The sequence below is a fragment of the Ursus americanus genome, chromosome 5 (assembly GCF_024610735.1).
Source record: "Ursus americanus isolate L20-20 chromosome 5, mUrsAme1.1.p, whole genome shotgun sequence".
NCBI lineage: Eukaryota > Metazoa > Chordata > Mammalia > Carnivora > Ursidae > Ursus > Ursus americanus.
Genome location: NC_142131.1, coordinates 25,054,377 through 25,071,334, shown reverse-complemented (window position 1 = coordinate 25,071,334; position 16,958 = coordinate 25,054,377). Strand labels below are relative to the sequence as shown.

Genomic DNA, 16,958 nt, shown 5'->3' with positions numbered 1-16,958 from the left:
ACGAGACAGTAGACGTGGGGAAAGGGAATGTTTAGATCTCAAATGAATCACTAATATTTACTCAATACTTTCAATCCTATATGTGGATTATATGACATTTATAATCATGGTTCAAAAGGAAAGGATAAACAATTCTTAGAGGCTGACTTATAATAGGCCTTTGAAATATTTTTTGAATTGATATGACTATAAAATTAATGCACATATAATTTCTAAAATCCCAACAGTATAGTATTGAATAAAGTAAAAATTCTTCATCATTGACATAAGGGTTAGAGATAGAGGAAGGATTAGGAATATCTTTGGTACACATTCCTTGGTAACTAAAATGTATTTTATACTTTTGTAGGATAATTTCAGTGTGGTTATGGAAAAATATCTCGGATTGAAGGTCTATATCAAAACCACACACAGTGCTATAACTTTATCACACAGTTGTGTATCTACCAGGTCAGAGGCCCAATAATTACTCTTTTATTCCCCCCTCAGGATTTTACTGATGAGTCTTCCATGTTTATTTTTCACTATAGGATTATTCAGTCAAGAACTGAATTAAACTTTGACTTTACAGAAACAGTATGTGTGGAAGCAAAGCAAAATGACAGTATTGAAAGGCGTGATCTTTAAATGTAACTCTATTAAATGCTACACACGTTTTGCTTCAGTAAGAATCACCTGAAAGTACTTTGACCTTTAGTGTCTAACATTTGTCCTCATTGTAAATTAGAATTTGCGAACACAGTTGGTGGTTCGTTCTATTTTTACACTCTGTTTTTCCCAGGGGAATATCTGAAAGGCGTGAGCATGCGGTCCTGCTCCATCAGCACCTCATGAAGGTGAAGTGTTATTGGATCGTAAGTTGACTGCTGCTCTCCTAATAGGAATCGTCTGGTATAAGCTGTCGTGAGGGAAAAGAATAGCCGAGTAGATGTGAGAAAGAGGAAGCAGCTTCAAATTACAAATGGGAAGGTGGGCTATTGAAGACTAATTTTGTTTTTTCTGCAGATTACTCTTCATTATTTCAGAAAATGTATATAAATATATTTATACACACAGCTTCTAGGTGGCAAACCAAACTTACCACCTATTCCCCTTCCTCCTCTCCTTTACCTGATATTCTTTTAGGTTGCTATGAACAGAGACACATTCAAATTACTCCGGTTATGGGATTTTATTTTAAAGATACCTGGTGAAATAAGGAATCTTCCAGCTCTTTGAGGTTATAAGGAACAGAGAAACGCATGATGGAGTAAAACACAAGGATGCCCACTGAAATAAGAATAACAGAAAAAATAACAAGAGTTTTATATCCGTGTATGTGGCATATTTTGAAGTGTGGGTAATCTGTCTACCTGTGACTATTTTGCTGCAAAAGCAAAGCTATGAAGCAAAGAAAAGTGTGCATTTTCTGATAATTCATTTGTATGTTAAATAATCTCTCTCTCAAATACTTTCATTTCTCTCCTGACTTTGCCATTGTGTCATTTATATTCAACAATAAATTATTTTGCTGTTTACAAATAGGAGCTGCCCATTCAGGCCTCAAGGACTAGAACAAGATCTAAAATAGCATTCAGAATACAATGCTTTCTGTTCTCCTATATCACCCTAGTAGAATTCAAGTTATCTTTGTTCACTTTTCCTGAGACTTCTTAACCACTTCTGACTAGCTCTCTCTGCTGCTCCCCTCTCTGCTCTAGGCATCGTCTTTCACTTGGCACATGGCATCTCCCCATTCTCTTCTTTCTCTGTCTCCCTCATCTCGTGCCACTTTACTCTGCCAAAGCTCTCTGGATATCTGGCATTCAAGCTCACCAAGAGAATCTGATTAGTTCAGCTTGTCACTATCCTTACTGAAAAGCTTTTGTAGTAATCAGGCATCAGGCCCCCTGGCCCAGTTAACTGTGACCAGGGCAGGGTCACCTGGCAGAAAGCGTGAGTCTCTATGCCCAGGGAATCCCCTGCAGCTGCTTTTCTCAGAAGGGTGTCGCGCATATGGCAGGCCTTCAGAGTGGAATGGCTTGTTTAGTATGGGAAAGTTTTAGATTTTTATTCAGGCTCACTAAAGAGGTCAGCCCTTGTACTGTCACAAATACTGGTCTTGACATCGGTCATTAAAATAACAGAATGTCACAGAATGCATCTCAAAGGAGCACATGTTGGCAGCAAAGATTTCTTGGCCCTTACCACTCAAACACGCGAGTGAGTGACTCTAGACGAGAAGGTGTAGGTGCTGGTGAGTATGGTATATATGTGACCCTTGCTTCCCAAGTCATTCCAGCCTAGGGATAGACATCGCCATCAGTGGCTGAATAGAATTTGTGAAGGCCCATCCTTTGTGCTTAGAAGGAGCTGCTTCCTCCCTCAAATTTTTCACCAGTAGAACTTGGAGTTCCCAGAGGGTTTCTCCCATGGCTCTGAGAACTAAGCCTCTTGACTGCCATGGCATGCCTGAATTCCATCCCTCTTTTGTCTTGAAGGCTTGTGATGAAGGCCCTGGCTGCAGCTGATGCCAAGAGAGGCAGCTGTGCCTCCTGCCAAAAACACCATTGCAGCTGTTTCTGCTGGTGACACTGCCTACCAGACTGAAACCTCCCCTGACAGCAGAAAAAGATGTCACCATGTGTAACTATGCCCAATATCCAGGGCATGGCATCTAGCAACAGCCGCAGCCAAGTCTACTCTCCTAGTGTTGCTGCTTTCATCACCAGTGATGCTGTCACTGCCATCAATGCCACTCCTGGTGCCCATGAACCTGTTGCCTTGCCCTTTTCACACCCCAGAGAGATCTAAGGGAAAACAGCTTTTTTACTTTTACTTGTTCTTTTATTGAAATTGTATCCTCCACAAACTCCATCATGAGTCCATAGGACCTAGGCCAGGGCATAATCTCAGTGACAGATTATGTTCAGAAGACTCTCTCCCATCCACTATCAGTTCGCTGGCTTCCCTACATTATTTTCATTTCTTTGGTAATGAGCTCTTTCCCACAGGCTTCTTGGTCCCTGTGTATAGCAATAAGATAGGCCTTGGGCATCCCATCATCTCTTTATCTCCCATAATCTATGATTCCCATAGCAGCTGTGGTGGAGGGATTGACAGTGCAGTATGAGTTTATATTGCTCCAAGTGACCCCTATGCCACAAATTCCTTAAGAAAATTGACTAAATACCTCTGCCACCCTAGGCACCATTAATGAGACCAGGAGTGTTTCTGACTCAGGAAGAGATGATCTGTAGTTGGCAAATAACCAGTGAGGTGGGCTAGGGTAAAAGCCCTCCCCAGCAAGGTTAATACCAATTAGCAGAACCAAAAGATCTTCGCTCTTCAAAAGATTGAAAATGGGACATATTTACAGAGGGAGTGAGCAGTTGGAAATGGGAAAAGAAGCTGAAAACACAAAGCAGGGAGAAAAGAAACAACCACAAGGAAGTGGAAGTCTAAAGGTAGAAAGAAGAACTTTGAGAGGTGGAGGAAGGCGTGGCAGACAGTAGTGGCAAAGAAAGGGATAAACTGCATTAGAAGTACGGTCAAGTTTCTAGGGTGGGTAGTGACAGCCAGTAGCCATGAGCTTCTGAGGGGAACACTAGCAGAATTTCCCTTGTCTGAGTCTCCAGAACTGCTCTTGCAAGTACTGGTATTAGAAATGCCAGAGAATACTAGTCTTTAACAGGAAAATATCTTACACTACTTTTGACTGACCATCTTTCTGAACCAAGAATTGCACCATATCATCTGGCAATGAAAATATGCTTATGGGCTTGAATAAATGAAAAGAGAATTATGTAGGGAAACCTGTCCTCCTGATTCGTATTGGACACAGCTTTCTGTATGATGTTGAGAGAGTACACACTATGTTTGCTGATTATTGCCTACCTTAAAGTTTTAGAAAGTTTTTATCACTGAACTCTTTACTGGGAATTATAGACACTCTTGATTCATAAACATCTTTATCTCCCTGAATTCATGTTCTTGTTTATGATAGTTACTTTAAATGGGAAATTAGAGAAACATCACTTAGTTTCTTTAAAAATAATAATTTTTCTGAAACTATAGAGAATGCGTCTTTTGTGAAAAAAGAAAACAAAACGTATTTATGCTGTCTTTTTATTTCCCCGCAGGGCTATTAAACACTGTGCGGTAGTCTTTTATCAGCAGTGTTTATACTGCATGATTTCATTTATTTAGATGCTTGTAGAGTGTAAAATTATGGGTTTGGTGGTTTGTAGCCAGAATTTGCTTCCCCATTTCCATCCTTGCTTTTACTTGAATTTTGAAGGGTTTGGGGGAGTGTGTTTTTGTTTTCCTCTGTAAAGCAGATAAAGAGTATGTAAACTCCCCTAAGGAACTCTCCTCAGATTGGTAATTGGAGAAAATTCCTCTCCATTTTGGTGCTGCACAGTTCTCAAGTCAAGTCATATAAAAAGAGCACAGCTTGGGTCAGGCAGAGGGCTGGACTTATAATGTCTACAGCTTTTCCACACTGGACTAGTTCATCTGCTTGCCCTTCATCTCTTCCAGTAGAGATCCTATTCTTTTTTTAATTTAAGAAGCAATCTAGGGAGGCCGATTGGCTCAAAGCTGTGGAGAATATCAATTTTAGTTCATTTTTTCTCTGCATGAGCCAAATAGAAACTTACTCTGAAAGAAGAATCTAGAGGTGAGTTGTTCACCTCTCTTCCTCTAAATGGGTGTGTTACTATGCATTCTTGAACAGGGGAACACTAGCTTTAGTCAGCTTTTTAGATTGCTCTCAGCTCATCCTGATTTTGTGACTTCTAGACTTAAATCTCAGGGACTCCTGGGAACTGAAGTCAATTTGTGTTTCAGAAGTCTTGCATGGAGTTATAATTAGTGAATCTAAATCATGCACAACTATATGTCAATTATAGTAGTTTTAATTGTTATTTTTGGCATTTTTAATTTATTTTTTTGGAGGACTGGGAAAGTCTGGGTTTTTTGGTTTTTTTTTTTTTTTTTTTTTTTTTGGTTTTTTTTTTGGCTGCAACTAACAGAAAATCAACTTAAACTAAGTCAGGCAACCAAAATAGAAAAAGGGAGTTATTGCTTCATGGAAACTAAGGATTGAAGAAACAGAAAAGATGTGAATGCATCTAGGCCTTAAGTCAACAGGAAACCTTGACCTGGATTTTGCATGGTCTCTCTCATTCTCTCTCTGTCTCTCTCTCTTCCCTTCCTTCTTCTCCTAGCCATGACTCACCCCTCTCTTCTCAGGGAGTTGGCTTCATTCTCTTTCACTGGAGACTTACCACTGATACCATTTCCCATTTTGTGGTTTCTATGTGCCAGAAAGGTACTGTGAGTCTCTGCTTTGTTTGGTGGTTAAACTGCTTAGGGAAAAGCTTTGAATGGCTCAGCTGGGGGAGGTGCCCATCTCTAGACTCTTCAAAGAACTAATCAACAGTAACACCTTTTAAGAACCTGGTGGTTTCCATGGGAACCAAAGGTAGGCTAGCGGAGGGAAAGTGGGGAGGGAAGAAGTCCCAAAAGAAGGGGAGGAGCAAGGATGCTTGGCATTCACAGAAAGGAAACAGTAGATGCCCATCAGAGAAATATGGTTTAGCTGTATGAGCACAAGGATATTTTCCTTATTCATATTTGAGTGAGTAACATGTGTTTGTCACTGCCCCACATCCGTTCCCAGGAGTGGATTTTTCCTATTTCAAGCATGTGGGAAAATAAGCTTATTTGTATGTACTTAATGATAATTAAGATTCTTTTTTGTATTATGGGATAAGTTATACCATAAAATTGAACTTTTATACCAAATTATACCAAAAAGTTTAACTTTTTCCTTTTTCTCCTTGATTGTTGATTGGTTGATCATGGATCTACAAAGAAGTTTGAAATGGTTTAAAATGGTGCATTCCGACTCCAATTATGTGCCAAAAGTAAAACAAATCTTCCACATAGTGCCGAAAATAAACTGATTTCAATTGCAGAATCAAAGCATCATCCTGAAACTCACACTACTGCTCTCACAGAACTGCCATTTGACTTACTGTTTATTATTTAGTTTTTTGACTTCACGGGTTATGTAAGCATTGAGTAGCCCATGGCTCATTCTATTATTGGATAAAGGAAAACTTCAAAAATCTCCCAGAAATCTCCTCTGATTATAAGTGAATAGAAAGAGGGGAATTTTTCATAGTGAATGGATATGTTTAACAAACCGTTGCTCTCTAAAAACATAAACAAAAAGAAGCCAAAGCCACTTTGACTTTGAGGATTAACCTTATTAACAAGACTATTTTTTTTGTTTTCCTTTCCTTTTTGACCTTTTTAAGATGGATTTAGAGCAAAATGCGCTACTAAAAATTGAACAAACCAGTTATCTCTGCACACTGTTCTTGTTTTCCTTTTTCCAGCATCCGTCTTTTAACACATACTTGCAGAGTCTCTCTTGATAGACAGAGGAACGTTTCCCACCAGAGGGCAATTTGGCGATACTTCATCTGTGTAGTCTCCGCTGTGGATTTGCCCTAGATTAGGGAGATAATTAATGAGGACAACTTCGAATCACGTAAACTGGCTACAAAATATTTCAGTAAAGAGATAAATGACTAAATTAAATTTTCTTTTATTTATTTACTATTACCTTTTTTTTTTTTTTTTTTTTTGGTTCATTCAACTTGCACCGACAAAAGGCAGCTAAAATCTGGATATTTCCCAAGGATTTATTGTTTGTGCTTGTCAGCACACCTGACTAAAATCAAACTCTTAAGAATTATCTAATCTAACTTTACAGGTGGCTTCAGGGAGAAAGAAGTATCTAAATGCTTGGGGGCAAGTCAAGTGTAAAATATGCTTTGTGAAGATGCCTGCTGAATTTGACATGACATGCTGTGTTATAACAATGGATGATCTGATAGTAAGGGCCCTCGGGCTTTTGAGGCTCATTGGTGTCAATTTTGGGAACAAGGGTAAAAAGATTTTTATCTTCAAGCTTCACTGTTATGCTTTATTTGGGGGATCTTTTAGGAATGTTCATAATTGTTATTCAAGAAAAATAACCAAAATAGTAGAACTGCCATAGCATTTTTATATGAAAGAGCCAAGATTACCATCAAGCTATAAATTCATCTTGGGATATTTAGTTTGTATGACTTCATTTTGCCATAAATTTTAAAAAGTTAGAAGTTTATTTCTTGGTTACTCATATCAACTTTCCATTTGTGTTTGTAATAGATTTCTCCAATTTGATATTTCCTTCACCGAACTCTTAATCTCCCTTCACCAAACTGGTCTACCTGCAGATATGTCCACCTCAGTAAATGGCCACTCCATCCTTCCAGGTGCTCAGGCCATGATCTTAGAGTCACTCTTGACTCCTGTCTTTCCTTTATGTACCAACGTTCAAATGATTAGCATATCTTACTGGATGTATCTGAAAAATACATTTAGAATCCAGTCAATTCTTATTTCTTCATTACCTCCTTTCTGCTCCAAACAACCATCATCTACGGCCTGGTTTATTGCAGTAGCCTTGCTTTGACCTTCCTGTTATATTCTTTCTCCAAATAGTCTGTGCTCAAAATAACAGCCAGGGTGATGCTGTAAAAACCCGATATTCTTCTGCTTAAACTTTCCAATATCCTTCCATTTCTTTCAGAGTAAAGGCCTTTCACAGCCTCCCAGGCCCTACAAAATCTACCGTCTACTTCTCATTTACCTTTCTGACCTCACTTCCTGGGACTCTCCCCTGCTGAGCTTCAGCCACGTTGCCTTCTTTGTTCTTCTTCCATTCTGAAGGTGCTGTTGGCAGTCCCTGTGACTGTTTCCTTCAACCTGAGTTTTCTGCTTCTGGCCCCATAGGACCTGTATCCCCAGCACAAGAACTACTAGCCTTAAACCTAGTGGTGGACAGTCATCGGGAGAAATTAGTTCTTACTGTACTCTTTCACAGTCTTCTACTGAAGTCACATGTATCCTTTAAGCATGAAGATCAGCCAAATCATATGTGATAGAAGGGAAAGAAAGGGAAGAGGGAGGAGACCTAATGTAACTGTAAAGTTATGAGGACGGAGCCAAAAGCCACTGATGAGATTACTTACAATAGTACCTATTATTTTATATTCTTACCTTTCATTAAATCTGGAGATTTTATATAAACCTTCTTGTACCATTTAGAAGGGTGGGATTTTCACAGGCAACACTTAGCCAACCTCTTAAAATAAGTGCGTGTGTGTGTGTGAAGAATATGGTTCCTAGGCATCCAACTAAGGCTGCCAGGGCAGAGTTTTCTTCCAGTTTCTGGAAAGCTCTGGTTCAGCTTTGGCAGATAGAAGTGTTTCCATCACTGATACCTCTAGCCTAGACAAACAACTGAGTAAGAGTATGAATTTTGAAGTCTTAGATGCTGACCAAAGGATAAAAGAAATCGAACGGCCAAAAAATGCATGTTCTGTGAGGTTCAGATTGAGAAGCATTGATGAAATTCACCAAAGCAAGCATTGCTATTTTATGTATTACACACTCTTGATAAAAGAAGGTGTCAACAGGGTGCCTGAGTGGCTCAGTCAGTTAAGCATCTGTCTCCGGCTCAGGTCATGATCAGGTCCTGGGATTGAGTCCCATATCGGCCTCCTTGCTCAGCAGGGGAGTCTGCTTCTTCCTCTCCCTCTACTCCCCCCTCCCCCCGCTCGTGCTCGCTCTTTCTCACTGGCTCTCAAATAAATAAGTAAAATCTTAAAAAAAAAAAAAAAGGAAGGTATCAACATAATCCATCTCTAGTGGCTTTGGAGCAGAGATTCAGGATAAAGATCAGGTTTCTAGGACTGACTGCAAATGTGCTCATCCTTTGGGAACACAGGAAAGGAAATCGAATGGTGAAGAAATCATAGGGCAGCCTGGAAGGAGACCAGCAGAAAAGAGAAGGGCAGACTGGACAGCAAGCTGCCCCAAGAGCTTGAAGTCAGTGGTTGGACACCTCCCCAGACTATGCTTGATGATTTCAAGGTGTGGAGAAGTAAATGAATGATTGACATTAAGCCTCGCTTGTTCAGGTGTACCGTGATTTTTGCTTGACTTCATTAATAAGAGTAAACATTATCTTTGTCTCTTATTGCCAATTACTAGATTATTTTTAAAAGATCAAACTTTGTCTAGAAATTGGCATTTTTTCCCTATGATTTTCATATTTTCCAATCTCTTGGAGTTTCCTGAAATTCTTAGCAAGAATTCTAGATATCATAGCACTAATTTTATTTCTTATTAAAAATCATCAGGGGAGTCTGGGTGGCTCAGTCGTTAAGCATCTGCCGGGGTCCTGGGATCTAGCCTGCTTTAGGCTACCTGCTCAGCCAGAAGCCTGCTTCTCCCTCTCCCACTCTCCCTGCTTGTGTTCCTTCTCTCCCTGTCAAATAAATAAAAAAATCTAAAAAAAAAAGTTTTCAATTCCCACCATCAACTCTGAACCCCACCCTTACCTTCCTTCTTTTTTTTTTTTTTTAGCGTTGTTGAGGTATAATTGACAAATAAAATTATATTTAAAGGTAATGATATTTACCTTCCTTGATTCTTAAAGGAAGCACTTTTATTTCTTTTGATTTTCCTGCTGTTTCCCCCATCTCTCTATATTATAAGCTTACACACTAGCTTTTGACTTGTTAATTATAGTCATATAACTATAGTTTCCTGCTATGATGGATTATGACTTAACCCACTTACACGATTATCTTGCTAAGTTGTTTTTTTGTCTTAATTGTCTTTGTTATTTATTTTTGTTTCTATCAACTGTAAACGGTATGTCGATTCCACTTCACTCTTCTTCCTCGCATTCAGCCATTCAGCTGTCTGCACTTAAACATTTATATCGTCAAATTTCATAACATTTCATTTTTGTTTCAATAAATGCTTCTAGTTTTTGTATGTTGTCTGTTGTTTTAACTAACTCTTATTGAGGACTTACTGTGTGTCAAGCACGATTATAGGCATTTTATGTAAAGTAACTTAAGCCTCACAAAAAGACGATTAAATAGATAACTTATTTCTATCTTACAGAAAGGAAATTGAGTAACATAGAAATTAAGTATATTTCCAGATTCATGTAGCCAGTAAGAACCTTAGAGTCTGTCTTCTTAAAAATTGGCTAATACTATCTCTTTAGGTTGTCTCTTAAAATCAAAAGTCATTAACCATTCTAATTAAAATGTATATGGTAGCCTTTGTAGTGTCAAGTAGTATATTATGATCATACTCAGTTTCTTACCTAGTTTGTTTTCTAATTGCTTTTCTTTTTCTCTTATGTTGCCTGCCTTTTCTATCTCTTAAAATCTTTTAATAACTCAAGAGTGGTATTAACTCTACTTTTTTCTTTGATACCTTTTCCCAAGCCTTTCATTATCCTCCAGCAAATTCTTATTTCTCTCTAGGATGGATCACTGTACAGTTCGGTCCTGGACTGGGTCATCTGTTTGCTAGAGTTCACATTTTCCTCCTTAATTTACTGTCTTATTGTGCTATAATGTATCCTCAAATAATATCCTAACAAGTGGGGATAGAAAGTACCTTTCCGGGAACTTATATTTTTGAACGTTTTAAAAATGTGTCCAGACGGACAGTTGTTTTGACTGCTTTCAAGATTCTAAGTTGTAAATAATTTCCACTTAAAGCTTTGTTGGCATTGTTCCATTACCTTCTAGCATTCAGAATTGTTGATTGGATGGCCAGTGCCAAACTATACTTGTTATTTTATGGATGTCCTGTTTCTTCTCCTTGGAAACTACTAGAATGATCTTTCGCCATAGCATTCTGAAGTGCTATGAAAATATGATTCGAGTGGGCTCTAATACATCACGCACTGAGGACACACTGGTCTTTTTTAGTCTGAAGACTTTTGTCTTCCGTTCTAAGAAATCTCTCTCTCTCTCTCTCTCTCTCTCTCTCTCTCTCTCTCTCTCTCTCTCATTTTCTCCCCTTTGTCTTCTCTGGTACATTTTTTAAATTCCTATGAACAGGATGTTGAACTTCTGAATTATTATATATGTCTTACAACTTTTCTCTGATTTTTTTAAATCTTTTTAACTTTTTGATTTTTATTGTAGGAGATTTACTTCTCAACAATCTCTTTCAACTCTTGCAATTCTTTCCTTTTCTTTTTTTAATTTCGGAAAACATATTTTTGTAAGTATCTAGAGCTCTTTTCTTTTCTCGTTGCATCTTGTTTTTGTTTTATGGATGCAGAATCTTCTCTGATTTCTGTAACATTACTTAGAAAGATTTTTTTCTAAATTCTGCAGAATCACTTTTCTCTGTTGTTAATTTTGATTTTTCTTTTTGTGTTTTTGTTATACGGTTTTCTCAGGTTTGGTGCCCCTTGTTTCTCATTTGTATGTAAGCACAGGTCACAGAAGAACTGTGAGCTTTCTGAGGGTAGGCTGGGCTTGTCGGTGAGGCAGCTGCACTGTAGGGTGAGTGGTCAGGGAGCCAGCTCTCACACTAGGGGACTCGAAAGTGACAGAACAAAGTCACTTGCTCCAGTGCCCTTCTTGGCTGTCCTGGTTCTTTTTAGGTTGCTCATTCCATACCATGAGAAAAGATCTTTTTCCATTTTTCACTTGTTAGTTTGTTCAAACAGTATCTGGCAGCCATGAGTCCTGGGGGAAGGGAAGGCAGTGGCCAGGTAGTCTCTATTTTGTACTTCAGTGAATCCCCCATTCCATGCCCCCTGTTTCACTCCTGTGATTCTAAGGGCCACACATCTCCAGTGCTGTGCAGAGCTAATGGGTTTCCCTACCTATTGCTTTCCCCTCCCGTGTTAGGCTTCAGCTTACTCTCTTCCACATCAACAAACACCAGTCATCCTTGTGTTTCCAGGAAAATGTTAAAATCTATATTCTGATCATGGCTCCCTTCCCACTCTCTTCAGCTTTCCAGGACTGAAGATGTTCCTTTCCAGTTCTCATTGTTCTTCCACCACAGTTTAATTAAATGGGAAGTTCCTGGGTGAGGCTTAAGTTATAGATGTGAGTGATTATCCCATGGAACTGGGGTGAGAATGATAGCTCTTGCTGTGAGTGCGGAGGAGTGGGTTGTAATCTATCTCAGTGTTGGTAGTTATCTCTTTGTATGACCTGTTTTCCATTCTCTGCCTTCGTAGACATTTTCGAAAGACCCTTGATTACATATTGCGTCATTAACCAAAGTTTAGAGGTGCCATATCAAGCTTCTAAAGTGTCATTATCAAGTTCTGTTAGTTGTCACATATAAGTAACTGTGTATTTAATGGTCGTGGAATCAGGGCATTGCTGAGTCCTACGTTTCCATGGCGCAGTGGGACAGAAAAGTCTCCTGTGACGCCCATTTATAGGAATGCAGGTCTCTGTGGCCACTCATGCAATGAAGAAATGTTACGTCACTTTTATAAACTTACCATAAGGAAAAGTTTATATTTCTATGTTAAGCATATACCTGAATATAAGTGTATCCCAGTTCAATTAATTCTGCTGATAAATTACAAGTATGATAAATTCCCTTGAAATGCTATTGGAAATACGCATTTTTAGTGTGTAAGTTTGCAAAACTTCTACCTGAAGCATGATTGTGTATACCTTTGGCTGGAAAGCTCTGAGTTCCCTTCCTATGGCCCACTTTTTTTTTTTTATCATAAAATAAGAATATTTGTTGAGCATTTACTATGTGCTGGATATTATTTTTTAATTTATTTTTTAATTATGTTGTTCAGTTAGCCACTGTATAGTACATCATTAGTTTTTGATGTAGTGTTCAGTGATTCATTAGTTACCTATAACACCCAGTGCTCATCACAACATGGGCCCTCCTTAATACCCATCGCCCTGTTACCCCCTCCCCCCACTCCCTCCTCTCTGAATCCCCCATCTGTTTCCTGGGGTCCACAGTCTCTCATGGTTCATCTCCCTCTTTGATTTCTCCCCCTTCAGATTTCCCTCCCTATACCCCACTTTTAAATTAAAGCTGCCACTCCCTGGAAGGTAAGCTTTTCCCACTATAAAAGAATTCTGAAATTCTAGTGCGCGTCACCTGATGAGTTTATTAAAAATACAAAATACTGGGCCTCAAACTCAGAAAGTCTGATTCAGGAAATCTAAACTAAGGCCCAGGAATCTGCTTTGTAACACATTGTGCAGAGTATTCAAGTGCAGACAGTACATGACCTTCCTTTGAGAATCCCACTCTAAGGAGAAAGGAGAAAGAAGGAGATTAATTAACAAGCCAGTGTCTCCTGATAAACACTTTAAGAGGAAATAGAGCAGAGAAAATCAGCAATGTAAAGGTCTCTATAGTACCTGAGTCCTACTAGAGTTTAATAGATTGTAATTCTTCATATTAAACACGTAAATGAGCCAAAAAGATATGGATGTCATTATCAGATTTCTTTCTATCTTTTCTCCCTTTTCTTTCTTTCTTTCAAGAAAAACTCATTACTGAGGTAAAGAACTTTTAATTACCAAAATTCCAAACTTTGAAATGATGATGTTTTCATTTACTTTGTGAAATAATTCTAGAGAATAATGTTTCTTCTGCATATTGGACCGATGTGCATCTCCCAAACACAAAAGATACATAACCTCAACCTGCCCTTTTAAAATAAATAACAGTTTTCATCCCTGTCTTTTCCCAAGAATCTCTCTTATTCTTTGAAACCCTATGTTTGTTCATTGTGTCAGGGCAAACCGCAGGCTCTAAGACAAAAGTGAAGAGGTAAGCATGTTGGAACTGGAAGACTTTCTCTGCTGTCAACTATTTTACTTGGAAGAAAGATCACCAAAGGGAGCTATTTGGTTGAAAATAAATATTCATATAAAGTTAGCATTGCATTCAAGCGATTTTGTTCATTTTTTAAGAACTTGAGCTATTTTCCTCTGCATTATTATACATGTAGACAGGTAGAAACCTGCACAGTCAAACTGTGAAGGAAGAAAGGTGACAGAAGTCTAGTTAGATTCTTGAGGGAGATTGGCCTGTCTTCCTCTAGTGTACATCCACCAGACAAGTAGCTGTGATCGCTGTACAGATACTCAATTCTACAGGGAAGTTACTCCCTCTGATTGAAAAGTCTAGCATGGTTGGAGCCAAAATAACCGTGGCCAGATGCCAATAGAAATTCCCCCTAAGCATGCATGTCTTCCCCGTTTCCACAATCCTAGACAGGGGGTGCTTCAAATCTATTCACCACCATCCTCCACTCTGTCTACTAGGGCAAAAGCCCTTGACTTACCTTCACTTAAATTGTTTCTACCTGCCTCCATTTCTCATGTGGCTGTAAGTTTGTGGCCAACATTTAATGGCTGACATGTGGACTAATTTCAGAAAGCTTAGATCTGCTCAGGCTGCAGTTTTACAGATATTTCGATCCAAAAATGATTAACCTCTTTTTACACATAGAAATTTTCTCAATTTTTAGACTAGTCACCCAGGAGAGAGGAGGAAAGAGATGAGGTAAAGGAAAAAAGAAGGAACACATCTGCTTGAACCTCTCACCCTCCCCTAACCTATCAGCTCCTTCACTCAGAGCTTGGAAATGGAATCAGGTCTTCTCTTTCCATTATTTATCTGTGGTTCAGATTTCATTTTTCTTAAAGGATCAGTTTACCTATAACAGCTTGTGAGCAAAAATAAAATTAAGAGAAGGAAATTTGCTAAGTCACATCTTACAAGGTTGATGAGAATATACTTAAGAAAAGTAAGTGTATCAACTATTTTTATCCATTAAAAATGCATTTACTGATAGCTCATTCTCTGCCAGGCACTGAGGTGAAATAAAGGTCCCTCCCACTGTACCCGCTTCGGCAGCACATATACTAAAATTAGAACAATACAAAGAAGATTAGCATGGTGTCTGGTAAGGATGAATGTAAATTTGTAAAGCATTCTATATTTAAAAGAAAAAGAAAGAAAGAAAGGAATAGAAGTCGCACTGATTATAACATTCTTATCACTTAAACTTAGAAAAAATTTAGTTTTCATTTCTACCTGCCACTTGTATTTATTGATCATTATTTTACAGAAAAACAGGTTTTCATTTTTTGCCCTTTACTATCACAGAAGAATATTCTCTGGTGTTTCTACAGTCTCTTGTGGTGTTTCATTATCATCAATCCTCAGACTGTGGTTGGGATATGATGGGTTGGGATGCCGTCCGAGGCCTTAAAGGGGAGATACATGAGTCAAAATATGATGATCTAACATAATGTCACATTTGTGATCTCAAGTTGCGTTCTTTAATAAGTAACAACAACTCTTTCCTAATTTTGGGGGCGGAATTTTGCTGCTCTCTTCCTAACAGCCAGCATTAGAGAGATACAATATGAGCACGGTAACATCAAACAGTAGTCATCAAAATGTTCCCATTAGATTTTATTTTTTCTTTTAATTATAATAGAACACAAATTTAGCTTTCTGCACTTTACAATCCTTCAAATTGTAATTCATGACATGAATGAAAACAGTGGTTCCCCCTGGACCTGTGGTTGAGTTCTCCAGGCCCAGGAGTAGGAACAGTCTTCTCTGTCACAGATGGCTAAAGCAACAGGGGCAAGCAAGGCTGAGGGGAGGAATTGATGAGGTAATTAGGCCTATGAGAGCAGACCAAATAGTGTTGAATAAATAATTTAATTTTAGTCTTTTTCATTAATATTTTAAAAACTGGAGAATGGGGGAGTTTGGGCTGTCTCCTTCCAGTGCCCATAAACGACACACACACAGCATTCAAAATTTCTGTTGCCAGTCTACACTTAAAAAGTAGCTCAGGGATTAGATTGGCAATAAAAAGTTTGAGACTAATACCTAGGATTTTGACTCCTAATCCAGTGCTTTTCCCGGTACAATACAACATCTTGGTCTTCAGCAAGAGATATTTTTGCTGAAAGGGAATTTCTTGTAGGACATAAAGGCTAGTAGGTTTATTCTGGAAAGCCCAGTGGAATCCTTCAGCTTTAGTCTTCAATGTCCAAGTGTGGGCAGCTGTCACGAGCAGCAAGTTGTCAGCAGAAACATGTGTGGACACAGAGAAGGAGTAAGAAGGATTGTCTCTCTCCTGTCCCCTGTGCTGGCCCCGGCCAAAATGTACCCATGACTCTCCTTTCAGAATCAGTTTTGAAGGCAGAGACAGCACTTGCAGAATGGCTAGATAGTCACAGAAGTGCTACTCTTCCTTTTAGCGCCCATCCTATCTGAAATCCAGAACCTTGGCAATCCTTGATCTCTGGGTTAAACCTCAAGGGTGAGAAACAGTTCTATGTGAAGAGAGAGGGTAAGTGGATCAATCCCTTTTCTAAGTCATTTCCTAACATCAAATGACAAATCTCATGACAAAACCTGACACAATGTAGTATGTTTTTATTCAACTGAGCTTTAATATAGTATTAGTAAATTAGAATGTAGTAACATCGAGGGGCGCCTGGGTGGCACAGTGGTTAAGCGTCTGCCTTCAGCTCAGGGCGTGATCCCGGTGTTATGGGATCGAGCCCCACATCAGGCTCCTCTGCTATGAGCCTGCTTCTTCCTCTCCCACTCCCCCTGCTTGTGTTCCCTCTCTCGCTGGCTGTCTCTATCTGTCAAATAAATAAATAAAAATCTTTAAAAAAAAAAAAAAGAATGTAGTAACATTGAAATGTTTCGTTGCATAGGACAGATTTCTAAAACTACACTTTGGAACATCATAATTCCAGTGAAATTTCCCACATCGTCACCATCATAAATTACAAGCAAAGGCACATTTGGAAGAATAGTCCCTTGCAAAGGAGACATAAAATATCCAGGCATGATGCATAACAACATATTTAAAATAACACAAAAAGAAGGACACCTGGGTGGCTCAGTCAGTTAAGCATCTGTCTTCAGCTCAGGTCATGATCCCAGGGTCCTGGGATCGAGTCCCACATTGGACTCCCTGCTCAGTGGGAAGTCTGCTTCTCCCTCTCCCTCTGCTGCTCTCTCTCTGTCAAATAAATAAA

General features: G+C 38.9%; 1 long non-coding RNA gene and 1 other non-coding gene across 2 annotated transcripts in view; both read left to right on the top strand.

Moving 5' to 3' along the window:
• Positions 1 to 16,958, top strand: part of LOC148110055 (uncharacterized) — a 504,178-nt gene that overhangs the window by 402,150 nt on the left and 85,070 nt on the right. The gene's annotated exons all lie outside the window — the stretch shown is intronic.
• Positions 14,781 to 14,885, top strand: LOC123791592 (U6 spliceosomal RNA). The gene has a single exon (XR_006779455.1). It is a non-coding gene; the product is annotated as a U6 spliceosomal RNA (small nuclear RNA).